This window comes from Aotus nancymaae, unplaced genomic scaffold (assembly GCF_030222135.1).
Source record: "Aotus nancymaae isolate 86718 unplaced genomic scaffold, 86718_ANA_hifiasm-v0.15.2.pri h1tg000015l_1, whole genome shotgun sequence".
Lineage (NCBI taxonomy): Eukaryota > Metazoa > Chordata > Mammalia > Primates > Aotidae > Aotus > Aotus nancymaae.
In genome coordinates, this window is record NW_026988427.1 from 3,804,587 (window position 1) to 3,820,603 (window position 16,017).

The following is a 16,017-nucleotide window of genomic DNA, read 5'->3' on the forward strand; positions in this document are numbered from 1 at the left end:
ACCCAGGAGGCGGAGGTTGTATGAGCCGTGATCGTGCCACTGCACTCCAGCCTGGGCAAAGAGAATGAGACTGCACCTCAAAAACAACAACAAAAAAAATAAAAATCGGGCCGGGCGCGGTGTCTCACGCCTGTAATCCCAGCACTTTGGGAGGCCGAGGCGGGTGGATCACGAGGTCAACAGATCAAGACCATCCTGGTCAACATGGTGAAACCCTGTCTCTACTAAAAATACAAAAAAAAATTAGCTGGGCATGGTGGCGCGTGCCTGTAATCCCAGCTACTCAGGAGGCTGAGGCAGGAGAATTGCCTGAACCCAGGAGGTGGAGGTTGCGGTGAGCCGAGATCGCGCCATTGCACTCCAGCCTGGGTAACAAGAGCGAAACTCCATCTCAAAAAAATAATAATAATAAAATAAAAATAAAATAAAAATCACCCCACGGGGATCGTTGCTTTTAGAACCTGGATTTCCCAGGAGGGAACATCAAAATCTATCATTGTACGAGCAAGGAAACAGGAAAGTCATGACTTGCCCAAGTCACACAGCAGCTCAGGGCCAGAGCTGATGGCAGAATTCAGGGGTTTTGACTCCCAGGGGAGTGCTCGGCTTAGGGGCGTGATCGGCGAAGTGTGTGATCATTGCACCAAAGGTGGGGGTGAATAAATGCTCCTAAGTGGAGGTGGGTGAAGTGTGGGCCATGGCGTGGCAGGGCGTCATTCCTGCAATGTCTGTTCTATGTCCTTTGGGGGTGGGGTGGGCTGCTGGGGAGCTGGCTGGGCCCTTGCTAGTCGAGCGTGACTCTAGGTCCTGGCCCAACAGAGTAGGCAATCCCAGAAGCTCTCCCGAATGTGTGATGTGTCTCCCTGCTGACACGGAGGCAGACACGTCTGCCACTTGATAGCTGTGTGACTTTAGGCAAGTTACTTCACCTCTCTGTTGCCTCCTCAGCTGTGTAATGAGACCAACCATCCTGCTTCTCAAGGGAGTTGGAGGAAGGAATGAGACAAGATGTGTGAAGCATCCAGCACGATGACTATCCATGGTCAGTACACATGAACTGTGTGTGGCTCCCTACGGGGGCATAGACGGTCCATTCTTGGGCACGTGTGTACCCTCCTGGCTTAGTCTCAGGGATGGGTCTGAGGATGCCCGGGAAGGAACAGGGGTTCTGCCTGGTGTCTGCAGGTGAGCAGGAATTGCTTCCAGAATGCCAGGCCAGCTTGGGCATGCTGCTCGTGAGGCCTGGCCACCCACACACTGGGGAAGCTGTTTTCCTGGCCCTGCTTCTGGGGTTCCAAGGGGAGGCCTCGGATCAGCTGCAGATCAGCTGCAGAATGAAGACAGGGTGACTCACCGGCAGGCAGGGAGGCCAAGTCAAAGGATCAAAACAAAACAGAAAGACTTCTTTTCTTCCCTAGGGACTATGAGAAGATTGGAAAGGGACCCACGCATCATCAATTATTCATGAGGTCTGCAGGAGCCTGCGAAAAAAGCCCAGCTGGGGAGCAGGGTGGGGTGACGGTGAGAAGCTCCTTTCAACAGGTTCCCTCCTCGAGCTAAGCAAAAGCGTTGAGGTGACACGTGTCACCTGTTCCTAGTGGATCTGCTCTGAAGGCGGGGGAAGCAGCACTTGCTGTACCCAGCACCGGGCATGCTGCAGTGGTGACACTCTTGCGAAGGGATGTGAGCCACATTCTGCATGCTCTACCCCTGAGCCAAACCCCTGCACTGAGAGTCAGGGAGAAGTGACTTTTCCAAGGTCTCACTGCTGCGAAATGGCCAAACCAGGGATGAATGAAAGGACTGTGCCCCTCTGAAGGGGAGTCCGTGTTTGCTGGGCATCCACTGCTGCTCTACGGGCTGTGGGTACCGCAGTGAACAAAGCAAAGCTTTTGCCTTTGTGGGGCTTATATTTTATGTGTGAGGCAACAGACAATGAACAAGCACATAAATAAATGCATGAAATAATTTTAGGGAAGGATAAGTGCTAACAGATGGGCTGAGGGCCATCTGAGACGGTATGCAGGGCCATGGGCACTGCAAGTGGCTAGGCTTGTCGCAGGTCAACCCCGGAGTGGGGTCAGTCAACTGACCTGATTGCTGTGAGGTCTGAGGGTTGGAGACAGTGGGCAGAAAAACCCCTGTAGCAGAGACAAGCTGCTAGTTTAGATGGGGTAGCCAGGAAAGGCCTCTCTGAAGATGTGATATTTGAGCCGAGGCCTGAATGAAGCGAGGAACTGAATTTTTAAAGGCCCAGGGAGAACATTCTAGTTAGGATCACAGCAAGTGCAAAGGCCCGGAGGCTGGAGACTGCTTGGTGTGTTCAAAGTGCGACAAAGAGGCTGGTGTGGTGTAGGGCATACAGAGGGGTAGGAGATGGGGTTAGAGGGGTCTCGGGGCCAGAGGTGGGGGGCCTTTGAGTCTACAGTAAGGAAAGGGCCTTTAGGAGGAATATGAGGTGCTGAGGCCCCAGAGTGCACGAGATGGCCTCCTCCCCTTCCAGGTAAGATCATTCCTGGTTTTCTGGCCTCCTTCCCTCCTGAAGAACCACTGGAGGAACTGGGACTCCCAGCCTGTGGAAGGAAAGGGTGAGGGGCTCACAAGTCTCTCTTCACACACCTGAAGAGCTGCTGCCACGGTTCTCTGCCTCGTTCCTGTCATTTCTTTCTTTTCCTTTTTTTTTTTTTTTTAGAAACTGAGTTTTGCTCTATTGCCCAGGCTGGAGTGCAGTGGTACGATCTCGGCTCACTGCAGCCTCCACCTCCTGGGTTCAAGAGATTCTCCTGCCTCAACCTCCTGAGTAGCAAAGATTACAGGCACCTGCCACCATGCCTGGTTAATTTTTGTATTTTTAGTAGAGATGGGGTTTCACCATGTTGGCCAGGCTGGTCTCGAACTCCTGACCTCAGGTGATCCACCCGCTTCAGCCTCCCAAACTGCTGGGTATACAGACATGAGCCACTATGCCTCGCCTTCTGTCATTCCTTTAGTGTGATGTCCTACACCTGGCCTGAGGAATATGCACATGATCTTGTTTATTGTATGCCCCTCCACAACCCTGGGAGGAGGCACACATACCATCATCCTACATGACAGATGAAAAAACTGAGGCTCAGCCAGGACAGACTTACTCAAGGCCATGCAGCTGGAAGTGGAGCAGATCTGAGCCCAGACGTTGGGACAATGCTTTTAGCCCAGGGCAGGTCTTTGAGGACACTGACATGTCTGCAGCTTGAATCCCCTCCAGACCATGAGCCTCCCAACCCCTCCCTGAAAAGGCAGGGGTGTGCTTTATCCATGGACGCTTGTGTCTCCAACTTCCCTTCTTCTGCAGTCTGAGGCGCTACCCCTGAGCTATACCCCCGCACCTTCTCTTCTTCTGGCTTCCAGGTCTTCCAGGAACCTTGGACACCCTGTGAAGCCATTAGCATTATCAGCCTCCCGTAGGGAACTATGAACTCTGCTGACCAGGGAAGGGAGTCTCTGGTGAGAAATTGCATTCTAGTGCCTTCTTGACTCCTTACTAGATGAGCACCCATGAGACTAGAAAAGGCGATTCTTCAAAGTGAGAATTAAGTTGGAGCCATTTAGAACTAGATGTTAGCCAGCTATTGTGGCTCAAGTCTGTAATCCCAGGTACTTGGAGGCTGAGGCGGGAGGATCACTTGAGCCCAGGAGCTCAAAGCTGCAGTGCACTATGATTGTGCCATTGCACTCCAGCCTGGGCAGTAGAGTGACACTCTCTCTCTAGAAAAAAAGAAAAAAAAGTAGATATTAAAAGTCGTAAAATATTCCCTTATTTCTTGGGCCACTCAGCAATTCTACCTCTTAAAATCTACGCAGGGAAATCATAAGATGTGTGCAAAGATAAATATCCATGCAGTGTGAGCACAGTGTAGCAAACAAGTCATTTGTGACCCCCGCCCACTCTAACTGAGCCCAGAGCATACCAGTTGCTACATATTTTGAAAGTCATCTCTGCATATAAGGATATTCATTGTGTTCTTAATTGACATTAAGGGGGACTGGAAACAACCTAAATGCACAATGAGGGGATTGGATTAATAAATTACGGTGCATTCGTTGATAGATGACTGAGTAGCAATTCCAGAGGCAGGCAGATCGCTTGAGCTCAGGAGTTTGAGACCAGCCTGGGCAACATGGCAAAACCTTGTCTCTACAAAAAAATACAAAAATTAGCCAGGGTTGGTGGCGCATGCCTGTAGTCCTAGCTACTTGGGAGGCTGAGGTGGGAGGGTCACTTGAGCCTGGGAGGCAGAGGTTGCAGTGAGCCAAGATAGTGCCACTGTGCTCCAGCCTGGGTGATGGAGGGAGACCCCATCTCAATAAACCAAGCCAAACCAAACCAAAACAAAAGGTGCTTCTGAAGAATATACATAGTGGTAAATGAAAAAGGGTTACAAAACAGCATGTTCCCAATTTGAAGAAACAATGTAAAGTTTTCCGATCCTGGCAGCATGACAAACTGAGTTGACACTTCTCCTTCCTCGCCATAACTGATGGAAACACCTAGAAGAGCTGGATCAAACAGAAGTATTAAAAACATGTGGCTGAATTGAAAGTAAGTAAAGGGAATCCCCTGTTGGGACAGCAGAGATGTGGTTCTGACGTGCTGTGGTAGCCAGGTAGAAGTGAGATGCCTGAAGGAAGCGAAGACCTCGGCAGGCAGGTTTCCTGACGGAATATTTCAGAGCATGTCAATGCCTGCGCAGGTTGTCCAGACTGGGAATGTTCAAGAGAGTGGTTACTCCTTCAGCTTTGGTCCCCGAGGGAGGATGTCGGGTACAGAGTTCTCAACTGATCCCTGGTGGACATGGAGTATAAGGAAGAAATACAACCTGGTTGCTGTGTTAGGCCACTGGGAGTTGGGGTTTGTTTATTGCCACAGCAGAATCTCACCTATTGTATTAGTCCATTTTCATACTGCTATGAAGAAATGCCCGAGACTGACTGTGTAATTTATAAAGAAAAAGAGGTCTAATGGGCCTCACAATCGTGGTGTAAGGTGTAGGGGGAGCAAAGTCACATCTTACATGGTGGCAGGCAAGACAGCGTGTGTAGGGGAGCTGCCCTTTATAAAACCATCAGATCTCATGAGACTTATTCACTATCACGAGAACAGCATGAGAAAAACCTGTCTCCATGATTCGATTACCTCCCACTGGGTCCCACAACATCTGGGGATTATAGGAGCTACCATTCAAGATGAGATCTGGATGGAGACACATCCAAACCGTATCACCTATCCTGCCATAGCCCTCTATGGAAGGAGGGACTAGAGAAACACCATCCAAAGTGTCATCTTAACTTTGGGCTCTCAATTGGAATTAAAAAATATACTTTGGGAACTTGAAATCACAGGCCTGTACCATGTGGGTGAATGGAGTTTGAATGCACACTACCCAACTATTACAGGAAGCCTGAACCAAGAAAATACTGTAAAAATTGGTCTTGCCTAGTAAAAGCTCAGGACACCAGCAGGAGCAAAGAGGAAGATGATTTTCAAAAATATTTCCCAACCCAGTGTGCATGGGAGTCTCATAGAAGTCACAGCCCGGGGAAAAGATGAGGTTACAATAAAAAACGATAATCTACACAAGGCAAATGATCACCATAAGGGAGAGTCGGAAAAGAGAACGAGTTAAAAGGATGTGTATCTCAGTACCATGAGCTACTAGGGCAATCAGAGGCTCAAACTTACATACTTTTAAAATGATTTAAGATGGTGACTTTAAGAAGACAGAGTAACCATAAGAGAAAAAAGAAGACGCTTGAAAAACACAACTACTTGCATAGAAAAAAGACTGGAAGAAAATACATTCTCATTCTAAGCTTATCTTTTGGTGATGAGAAACCCAGTGATTCGAATGCTTTTCTGTACTGTTAAAAGTTTCTACTATGACTAGAAATTACATTTGTTTCAGTTTGCATTAAAATTGTCTGTAGTCCCAGCTACTCAGGAGGCTGAGGTGGGAGGATCACTTGAGCCCAGGAGTTCTGGGCTGTAGTGCGCTATGCCGATCAGTGTCCGCACTAAGTTCGGCATCAGTATGGTGACCTCCCAGGAGCCGGGGACCACCATGTTGCCTAAGGAGGGGTGAACTGGCCCAGGTCAGAAACGGAGCAGGTCAAAACTCCTGTGCTGATCAGTAGTGGGATCGCGCCTGTGAATAGCCACTGCGCTCCAGCCTGGGCAATATAGAGAGACCCTGTCTCTAAAAAAAAAAAAAAAACTTTGTTTAATCATGCAGGTGCTACACAGATACAATTAAAAGAAGGTAATACAGGCCAGGTATGGTGGCTCATACCTGTAATTCCAGCACTTTGGGAGGCAGAAGTGGGAGGATCACTTAGGTCCAGGAGTTCAAGACCAGGCTGGGCAACATAGGGAGATCTACAAACAATAAAAAAACTAGCTGGGTGCAGTGACCTGTGCCATAATCTCAGCTATTCAGGAGGCTGAGGTGGGAGGACGGCTTGGCCCAGGAGGTGGAAGCTGCAGTGAGCCATGACTGTGCCACTGCTGGACACCTACACTAGGAATGAGTTTCAAAATAGGGGCTCTAGTTTGCTTCAAGGCCTGGCCACTTCTCAGCTTTGGGGGCTCAGGCAAGTCATGTTTGCTTCTTGGGCTTCAGTTTCTGTGTCGAAAAATCCAATGAAAATCTGCTCTGCTGCCTCACAGAGAGGCTGTGAGGATCCAAAGAGAAAAACTCTGTAAATGGGACAAGGTGGGATAGGGGTGTGTTTTGGCAGAGAAGGTGAATGGCTGGGCATAGTGGCTCACCCCTGTAATCCCAGCACTTTGAGAGGCCAAGGTGGATGGATCATCTGAGATCAGGAGTTCAAGACCGGCCTGGCCAACATGGCGATACCCCGTCTCTACTAAAAATACAAAAATTATCTGTGTCTGGCTGCAAGTGCTTGTAATCCCAGCTACTCAGGAGGCTGAGACAGCAGAATTGCTTGAACCCGGGAGGCAGAGGTTCGTACCACTGCACTCCAGCCTGGGTGACATGAGTGAGACTCTGTCTCAAAGAAGAAGAAGAAGAAGGAGAAGGACACACACCATCTGGATACCAGAAGGAGTAAGATAGAGAGGTGGCCGTACCACCTATTCCCCCCAGGCTGATGAGTCCCAACATTCTAATGACAGGATCCATTTTTGGGCTCTGATCCTGTGCCAGGCTCTGGAGGAGGTGCTTGGGCTACAGGAGCAACAGAAGTGACATAGCTCTGGTCTACATGGAGCTTAGGGGCAGGGACTGCAGTTCAAATAATCAAAGTGGTGTTCTGAAGGGGGCACATGTTTTTGGAGCAATAACAGGGACCTGAGCCAGTCTGAAGTCAGGGAGGACTTCCTGGAGTGGGTGACCCTCAGCTGAGAGCTGAGCATGAGGGAGATCATGGAGCCAGCTGGTGGAGGACAAGCACTCTGAGCAGAGAGGGCCCACCTGGGGAAACCAATGCAGACTGAAAAACCACGTGTTAACATTGCCAGAGGGAGCACCGCCCCATGGGAAGCAGGGACACTGCTGCCTAGGGACGTTCTCTTGTTAGGGCCTCAGGAGGAGCCAATGAAATAGGGGACTGTGCCCTCTTGGGGCTCTGGGACTCAGAGAGTTTGAGTGCCTTGCCTAAGGGCATTCAGCCTATAGGATAGTCAATGGAAGGTTCACATTTAGGGAGGAAATGTGGCTTGAGAATATACCGCCGGGACAATAAGGATGTGGTTGGGGAGCTGAGGTGGATTTGTTCCTCCAGGCCATGGGGAGCCAAAGATGTCTTAGAGCACTGCAGGTTCCTGGCACCCGTGGCAGCCATTTAGCTCCAGTGTGAGAAGGCTCAGGACAGTTGCTGAGGACAACATGCCATGGTCTGGGGATGGACAACATGCATGTTGCTGGGGACAACATGCCACATGCCATGTTTAGTTATGGTCAACAGAAAACCTCAGTCCTCTTTCAAGGCCGTCAGTGATGACAGGGATGGCATCTGAGTGTAATTGGCAGTTGCTGCTGTGGCTGCTCTGCCCTTTGAAGGAAGAAGGCCAGCTTCTTCCCGTGAGTTGCTTGTTCTGGGAGGGACAGGGCTGGGAGAGGGGAGCTAACATTTCCATTTCCAAGCACCAACCAGGAATTAGGAAGGGGTGGGAAGTGCACCCAGAGCAGGGCAGGGCAGCAGGTCAGTGAAATCAGGTCTTTACCACTCTTCTGCAGCTGCAGAGCCCCAGTTTTGGCTTCACTGTATTTATTTTCATGATTACCTTCTATTTATGGTGAATGTGCCTGGTCTTCTTTTTATGGTAGTGATAGAAAGTTTCATTTCAATTCCTTTTCAATATATATATTTGAATAATAAATCTTAGTCTGTTTAAAGAAGAAACAAAATCATTAGTAAATAATACAGGGGAGCTGAAAACTGTGACCTGCAATGCAGGAATGGTGGAGATCCAGGAAGCTTTACCTCCTGGATCTGAAGCAAGGACTGTCATCCCCATTTTACAGCTGGAAAAGCTGAGTCTCCAACAAAGTAACTCACTTTGTGCCCCAAGCCAAGTCTGGAACCTAAGTATCTTCCCCCCTCACCCTCCCACTTTCACCAGTGAATGAGCTTCCACACACTCCTTGGCATTTCAGAACTCTCCTGATGCCAGAGTTCTAATCCAGGCCCTGGTGCCACCGTGGACAAATTGTGGCTTTGTGCAATTGTCTAACTCTTTGTCCTTGGTTACTGATTTGGTTTGGCTGTGTCCCCACCCAAATCTCATTTTGAATTGTAGCTCCCATGATTCCCATGTGTTATGGGGTGTGGAGGGGACCAAGTGGGAGGGTTAATTGAATCATGGGGATGGGTCTTTCCTGTGTTGTTCTAGTGATAGTGAATAAGTCTCACAAGATCAGATGGTTTTATAAAGGGGAGTTCCCTGCATAGGCTCTCTCTCTCTTGCCTGCCGCCATGTAAGGCGTGACTGCTCCTCATTCACCCTCCACCATGGTTGTGAGGCCTCCCCAGCCATGTGGAATGTGAGTCAATTAAAGCTTTTTCCTTTATAAATCACCCAGTGTCTAGTATGTCTTTATTAGCAGCATGAGAACAGATTAATACAGTTACTCATCTTAAAATGGGACCAATACATATATCTCAGAGGAGTGTTACAAGGATTTAATGAGATGATATCTGTTATTTTTCCCAGTTTAAAATGAGACAATAGAATCCCAGAGCCCTGAAGTCACTTGGCCAAGGTCACAGATGTGGCAAGAGGAGGAGTTGGATGTCAATGTAGGTAGGTCCAAAAGGCTTCCACGCTATTTTTAATGATCCCATGGTGCTGCCTCCCCTCTATAGAAAGCTGCCTCATGCCCAGGTTGGGAGCTGAGAAAGCCCAGTGGACAGAAAAGAGACATGAACAGCGTCTCCATGGGGAAGGGGCTCAATTTTCTTTAGGCTGGAGCTGTGGACTCTGCCAAGATCCCCAGAAGCAGGGAGTCGGAGTGTGGAAGGGCACTTTCCTGTGGGAAAATGTAGGGCGCTTCCACTTATAGCCTGATAATTGGGTCCAGTGAGGTCTGAGCTCAGATGATGTCATTCATTCTCTGTGGCCTTTGGGGCTGAGGAAGCCTCTGGGGAAAGAGGGGCTGGGGAGGAAGGACTGGAGAACAGAGAACTTGGAAAGAATGACAGATAAAAACAGGCATCAGAGTTTGGGGCATGCATGGACTGTGGCCAAGGGAGCTTTAGAGCCGTTGTGGCGGGACAGCCCATGGCAGGAAGTGCTCACAGAATCAAGGGCGGACGGCCGGAGCCCAGTGCTGGCAGGCAGTGCTGGGGGTGAAGGAATGAAAGAGCTGGGATGCCTGAGTGAATGGTCGGCTTTAGTGCAATGCCAAGGAGTGGAGATCCGTTCCTGGAAGGCAGCTGAATCCGGGGAAGGGTTGTGCACACAATACTGGACAGAGTTTAAATCCCAGTAGAAATTTATCAGCTGTGTCATTTGGGCTAATATCTGACCTCTCTGAGCCTCCATGGAGCAGATGCTGTCAATTTCCAACTGGATATCCATTTCCCAAGTTATCCCTGCCTACAGAGTCCTGATTCTACTCAGGATGGTCATGCAGACAGCCTGAGACCTTCTGCATTCCCAGCCTCCTTTATAGCCAGGGGTTTGGCTGAGAGCCTCAGTCTCTTCATCTCGGAATGAAAATGATTATACCCCTTCTGCAGAGATTTGGGGAGGATTTAGGCTGGCACGTGCTGAGTGAACATTGCTGAGAGCATGGCCAACTTCTACTGCTGATGGTGTGTGTGAATTTCCGTCTCCAGCATTCACATCTCCAAGTGCTCCTGAGCCCCCTACCTTGGTTGTTGCCCTTGCCTGGAATTCAACAAACCAATCTAGACCCTGCACAGCCATCCCCGCACCCCCGTGTTCACCCCCAGCCCCCTGTCACCCGCTTCATCTTTGGAGCCAGTGGGGTGGACTTGAATCTCAGCCCAAACTTCCAGCTTTGCATGGCTTTGCAATTACCTGACAGGGATGCTAACAGCACCTACCTCCTACAGAACTAGGGTGAAAATCAGCAGTTCCTGCGAGGCCTGTTCAGTACCATGCCTAGCACATAGTGAGTGCTTGTGCAAGCTGTGTGTACTGTGGAGAGGAAGGCCGACTCCTTGGCCTGGCCCACGACGCCCGAGTGACCAGGACCCTCCGCTCTCTCCAGCCGCAGCACCTGGCCCCCTCCTCACGCCAGTTCCCTGCCTCTCTCAGGCCTCCAAGGCTTAGCACTTGCTGGTCTGCCGGGAATGTTCCTCTATTCTTTTGCCCTTCCTTCTTTCTTCACCTGGCTAATTCTGCTTTAATTATTTTAAAAATAATTTAAAACAAATCATTTTTGTCCCCTTCTTTGAGAAGCTGCCCCTGGCTCACCTCTCACCAGTTGGGCTTCCCCAGGCTTCTGTGCGCTGTCCACTCAGAGGCATTATCTCCGTGTTGACACGGTCTATGGTCTGCGTGTCTGCGTTTCTCCTTCTCAGCCCCTGCTCTGAGCTCTTCAAGGGCTCGTACCCAACCTCATCATCTCTGTCCCTCCAGGGCCTGGCTCAGGGGGTCCTGCATAACTGCTGTCACGCCCCCTCAAACACAGAAACACCCCCAGTAGCGCAGTGAACAATATGGCAGCTACCACTCAATTGCATTGACTGCACTCATTTCCATGCTGTGCCCAGCCCTCTTCTCACAACTTCCCTGTGGGGTAGGACTGCTGTGACGGTTTTGTCACCTTGGCTGGGCTACTACGCCCAGTGGTTTGGTCCACTGCTAGTCTAGATATTGCTGTGAAGACAGGAGTTCGAGGCTACAGTAGGCTGTGATCGTGCCATTGCACTCCAGAGTGAGACCTGATTAACATCTACATAATCAGTTGACTTTAAGTCAAAATATTACCCTTGATAATGTGGGTAGGCCTCACCTAGTCTGTTGAAGGCCTTAAGAGCAAACACCGAGGTTTCCTGAAGAAGAAACGATATTCCCTCAACTGTAATAAGGAAATCTTCCCTGAGTTTCCAGCCTGCTGGGCTGCCCTACAGATTTTGGACTTACCAGCCCCCACAACCATACGAGCCAATTCCTTAAAATAAAGCTATATCTCTATCCATTACCTCTTATTGACTCTGTTTCTCTGGAAAACCCTAATACAACTGTCATCCTTATTTTACAGATGGAGAAGCTGAGACTCAGAGGAAGTTAGTCTCATGGCCGGTGTCATATGCCACTCAGTGGCAGGGCCAGGACTAGAACCCAGGCCGCCTCTCTAGGACCAGCATTCTGGACCACCCAGCTGATGCTGGGATCCAGGTATGTCACCTCCTCAGGTATTTCCAGGGGCCTAGAGCCAGCTTCCTTAGCCAGGGAAGCTGATCTGTGAAGCAGTCCCTTTTCAAAGAGCCACAGCACTTTATAACTCTTCTACACTGTGTTTTCCAGAGAGACCCAGGGAAGCTTCTCTAGGTGTAAAAAGAAAAAAGAAGAAAAACACTGGGTGCAGTGGCTCACACTTACAATTCCAGCACTTCAGGAGGCCGAGGAGGGTCCCCTGAGCCCAGGAGTTCAGGACCGGCCTGGGAGACAGCCAGACCTTGTCTCCACAAAAAAAGTTTTCAAAAAATTAGCCGGGTCTAGTGGCATTTATAGTCCTGGCTACTGGAAAAGCTGAGGTGGGGAGGATCACTTGAAGCCTGGAGTTCTAGGTTATAAGTGAGCTATGATCATGCCACTGTACTCCAGCCTGGGTGACAGAATGAGACACTGTTTCTACTGAGAGAGAGAGAGAGAGGGAGAGAGAGAGAGAGAGAAGGAGAAAGAGAAAGAGAAAGAGAAAGAGAAAGAGAAAGAGAAAGAGAAAGAGAAAGAGAGAGAGAGAGAGAGAAGGGAAGGACCTGGGAACCTGGGAGTAAGTCCTTTTCACTTCCTGTCTGTGGTACTGTGAGCAAGTACCTTTGCCTCTCTGAGCTTTAATTCTTACTGCCTAAAATTACCCCCAGACAGTGGGACAAAGTCAGGAGAGTCTCTGTGTATTGACATAGAAAGACTTTTAAGATAAAATGTAGAAGGAAAAGAGCAAATCTTAGGACAGTGCATTGCCTTTATGTAAGAAAAAGGGGGACTTTTTTTTTGAGACAGGGTCTTGCTCTGTTGCCCAGGCTGGAGTGCAGTGGCATGATCACAGCTCACTGCAGCCTCGACCTCCTGGGCTCAAGTGATCCTCTGACCTCAGGCCCTCAGGTAATTGGGATTACAGGTGTGCAACACCATGCCTGATTGATTTTTGAATTTTTTTCTAGAGACAAGGTCTTTCTGTGTCACCCAGGTTGGTCTCAAACTCCTGGGCTCAAGCGATCCTCCTGCTTCTGCCTCCCAAAGTGCTGGGATTACAGGTGTCAGCAACCATACCCAGCCAGACAAGGGGGATTTAAAAACATATTCTGGCATTTACATAAATGGACTCCAGGGAAATACACTAGAAACTAATAAAAATGATTCTTTAATGGAGGGTAATAGGAACAGGATGAGACTTCTCACTGTGTTCCTTTAATTTTTGAAGCATGTGATTAAGTTATCTAGTAGAAAATAAATATTAAAAATTTTAAAATGAGGATAATGAGAGTATCTCTTTTAAATTGTTGTATAGTTAGGGTTAAGTATAAAAATAAATGTAAAATGCAAAGCACATAGTAGGTGCTTAAAAATGGCAGCCGGTCATCTTGTCACAGCGACCTTCCAGGGTATTTCTCCAGGAAAGGAAAAGATGATCATAATGATGTCTTGATTTCCTGCTTGAACCCAATACATGCTTCCTGCTGAGCTGGGTCCTCTGGGGGACAGAGGAAATAGTCCCCATCGGCCCTTGCTTTCAAGGCTTTAATAATCCATCTGGGGATCCCAGACTAACAGCCATGGGCTGTGCAGTGCTCACCATTCATCCACCAAAGATTTGAAGGGACAGAAAGGTCACTAATGGGCAAGGGGAGGGGCTTCATCAGATGGGAGCAAACATTCGTAGGGCTGAACCAGGTGTTCCTGCATACACTCCTCCTGTAATCCTCATATCAGCCCTGAGAGGAGCAGTGACTGCGTCCATTTCGCAGAGAAGGAAACTTTCCAAAGAGCCACGACACTTTATAAGTCTTCCGAGGAACTGGCAGAGTTAGGCTCTGAGCCCGTGTCTCTCCAGTGGCAGGTCCCCTTGTTTTCCCACCACACTGCAATGCCTGGCCAGGGTCTAGAAGGACCCATTGGGTTAAGTGAAGTGTAGGTAGCTGGTGGGACGGGAGCGTGGTGGTAGCGGCAGCGGAGAGTGATCCCAGGATACCCTCTGAGGACCATTTTAAACTTGCTAACAACCCTACTAGACAAGCAGAAGACATAGTGCTGTCTTCTCCATTCCCTCACTGATTCATTCATTCATTTCTCCATTTAGCCAATCATTAACATTTTAGTGAGAACTAGTACTTCCCAGGCCTTATGCTGAGAACTACAGACATCAAAATGAGTGGGTCACAGTGTCTACACCCAAGGAGCTTACAGTTCAGCAAGAGAGAAAGACCCACAAACTGAGGTAGACAATTGGATGCTGGGATTGAAGGTGAACATAGAGCCTAGAGGAGGTAACTTGCAGGGCAGGGGGGTCTTGGAACATGTATGGGAATTTTCCATGTGTGGAGTGGGGCTCAAAGGGACAGCACATGGTAGGGACCAAGGAAAAGGAAGCACAGTGAGTTTGGATAACAGCTAGGGCTCGGAGTGATTGATGGGGCGCAGGTGCAGAGGGAAGATGCTATGTATGGAGAGATGGCTTGGGAAGAGTCAGGCCACGAGGCATTTTGACAGAGACTGGACACCATCCTGTAAGCCACAGAGTTAAGCAGGGCAGCGGAGTAGCCAGGCCGATCTGGACTTTGGAGCAACCATGCTTCAAAGAGGACCTGGAAGGCAGGGCAGGGACTGGAGAAAGAGGCCCTTGGTCCGTCCTAGGGCACTCTCTAGTGCTTTGGGGTCCTCCATGGTCTTGTTTGTGCTACTCTCCACCTTTTTTATTGAAAAATTTTGAGACAATTGAAGATTCACAGTCATAAGAAATGACTCAGAGAGACCACTTGTGCCCTGAGCCCATTTCTCCCCAATGGTCATATTTTGTAAAACGATTCCTTTTCTGCTTTTTTTTTTTTTCCGAGACCGAGTTTCGCTCTTGTTACCCAGGCTGGAGTGCAATGGCGCGATCTTGGCTCACTGCAACCTCCACCTCCTGGGTTCAGGCAATTCTCCTGCCTCAGCCTCCTGAGTAGCTGGGATTACAGGCACGCGCCACCGTGCTCAGCTAATTTTTTGTATTTTTAGTAGAGACGGGGTTTCACCATGTTGACCAGGATGGTCTCGATCTCTTGACCTCGTGATCCACCCGCCTCGGCCTCCCAAAGTGCTGGGATTACATTCTTTTCTGCTTTTGAGAAGGAGGTGGTGGGGCCAGGCTGGGGGGTACCAGTATATTGAAGGACAGATGCCCAGAGAGCTCTGGTGAGGGCTTCCTCCTTCCCCATCACCCTCCCTCTCTCTGTGAGCCAAGACTGTTCATAAGTATATAATGGAACAAGTTTGGGAAGCCTTGTATAGGCAACTCACGAGTTCAGCCCCTTTTCCATCTCCTCACAGGAGCCCAGGCCACTTTCCTAGTGCACCATCCTTGACATGACCACATCCAACACACAGGGGATGAAGCTGAGAAGATCGACTGACCAATATAGGGTCAAGTTCCCCTTACACATCTGTCTGGTTGTGGGGCTGGTGGGTGCCTGCCTAGCCAGGAACTACATTTCCCAGCACTCCCTGCTTCCCACATGAGTAGTTTTCACCAATGCAGTGTGAGCAGAGCGATTTAGGTGCTGTCAGGATGAGGGGTTAAGTAGTGGCTGTGCCATCTTCTCTTTCTTCCCCCAGTCGGCTGTTAGGATGACACCAGGACAACCTTGGAACCACAAGATGGTAGAAGAGCCTAGATAGAAAGACAGAAGGGGTCTGTATCTCAGGGCAACTATTGGAGGAAAACCACCCATGAGAGTCACGAGCCAGGGACACGATCATTGGACTTTGTATGAGGGAGAAATAAACATATGTAAAGGCTTCAAATATACAAAAGAAGCAGAGAGCACACTAATGTAACTCATCTTAGCTATCACTCAGTTTCCAAAAATTATCAACATTTTTCCAAGTCTTCTTTAATTTACCACTCTGACCCCATTTTAAATAGCTTGCTGGAGTATTTTAAAATAATTGCCAGACATCATGGACAAGGGCAAACACAACCAAAATGTAAACACCCTTTATGGTGCTAAGCCACTGAGACGAGAGGCTGCTGGTCACAGCAGTTAGACAGCCCTGGCTGATGTGGTGGACTCTCTGTACCCAGCCGTGGAATTGGACATACGGGCCTGTTCTCCTAGGCT

General features: G+C 49.1%; 1 long non-coding RNA gene across 1 annotated transcript; it reads left to right on the plus strand.

Annotated features, from left to right (window-relative positions):
• Positions 1 to 767: 767 nt before the first annotated feature.
• LOC135275156 (uncharacterized) lies at positions 768 to 11,814 on the plus strand. The gene is made up of 3 exons (XR_010342859.1): positions 768 to 1,042; positions 1,419 to 1,521; positions 11,739 to 11,814. It is a non-coding gene; the product is annotated as an uncharacterized LOC135275156 (long non-coding RNA).
• The last annotated feature ends 4,203 nt before the right edge of the window (positions 11,815 to 16,017 follow it).